Here is a 1,526-nt window from a genome sequence, read left to right as displayed (position 1 = left end):
TCACCGTAGTAGTACTTCACCAACTCCACAAACAAGAGTTTCACAAGCCGAACAAGAACACACACTTCTCAAGAGTTTTTGAGTTCTTAAGCACAATGGAAGAGTTGCTGTTGATGGATAAAGAGAGCCTATAAATAGACTCAAGCAAAAACTCTTCCATTCTTCGAAATGGGTCAATTAATGATTATTATTGATTTTAATCGATTATTACTGAACCCTAAACCCTAAACGGCTAGTTTTTCAAATCTAAAACCTCCAACGACTAGTATTAATCGATTATTACTGATTTTAATCGATTAATTAATCGATTAAATTAAGTATTAATCGATTATTTCTATATCAGTTGAGTTTTCAGCTTTTACTCGTTTTAATCGATTAATGCTAGTTTTAATCGATTAAAACAATGTGATTTTGACTCTTAACACTAATTACAATGTATGAAAGTACATGGAATCAAAAACAATGAAAATCTAAGTCTTAAACAATAAACTACAATTATTACAAAAGCTTTTAATAACAAAATAAGTCTTCAAAGGATCTTTATGAATCTTGATAAATCTTGATAAATCTTGACTTGATTTGGGCATCATCAAAACTTCATCTTTATCATTTTGCTAACAGTATTTAGCAGCACTCGTTCACCCAGCCCACGGTCCAGTTGGGGAGAGGTACATATCCAACAGCTTCAGCAAATTATGGTGGTGACATCTAGCAGCCAATTCATCTTCAAAGGTAGCTACTCTTGCTTCAATCATGGGCCAGCAAAGAAAAGATGACAGTGGTGCAATAGTTTCATTCCACTAGTTTAATTCCACCAGCAAGCAACAACTTGGGCTTCACGGTCACGTGCAACAGCTTGGGAATGTCCAGCAGCTTGCAACCCATATTTGAAGCATCCAACAGGTCCGACAGAAGCATGCTCATCCAGCACAGCATCCAAATTGACGAAGGGGTCAAGCAGCTCCTTGTCGAGGACATCACGGTCTTTAATGGAAGCACTTTACGGTTGGTAAGAAGCTGCAACTGCCGAATCATTTGGGCTTGGAGAGTCCAATTAAATGGAGGTGCAGCGGCCTTCATATGGAAGCAGCTTTGGACAGCAGCACGTCTTGGTTGCAGCATTAAATCAAGTGGTGCAACAAGCAAGCACGAGAGCTGCAGCAACAAGAATCCAATCTTCACACGATTTTGGGCATTAATTTCTTCTAGAGGAAGCAGAAGCCCACGTGATGTAGGTGCAGAATGGCCCAAGGAGAAAAGACACTCCAACTCTCCGCGTAACAACAGCAGCTAGCAACTTTGGAGGTGCACACGGAAGAAGTCTAGCACGACAACCCATATGCACAAGAGAGCTATAGATACAACGTGGAGAGGGTTTCATTTGAGAGGCAATTAAAAGAAGAGAGATAGCCGCCAGGGAGAAATATATATTTTTTCTTTAGAAGAGCACGCTGCTCGAGGAAGTAGGATGGAGGGTGACATTACTTGATAGGAGGGTGCACACGTTCATCGTCCAGTAGGGAGTC

Source organism: Vigna radiata, unplaced genomic scaffold, assembly GCF_000741045.1.
Source record: "Vigna radiata var. radiata cultivar VC1973A unplaced genomic scaffold, Vradiata_ver6 scaffold_208, whole genome shotgun sequence".
Lineage (NCBI taxonomy): Eukaryota > Viridiplantae > Streptophyta > Magnoliopsida > Fabales > Fabaceae > Vigna > Vigna radiata.
The sequence above is the reverse complement of the archived record's forward strand: the minus strand, read 5'-3'. Positions refer to the sequence as shown.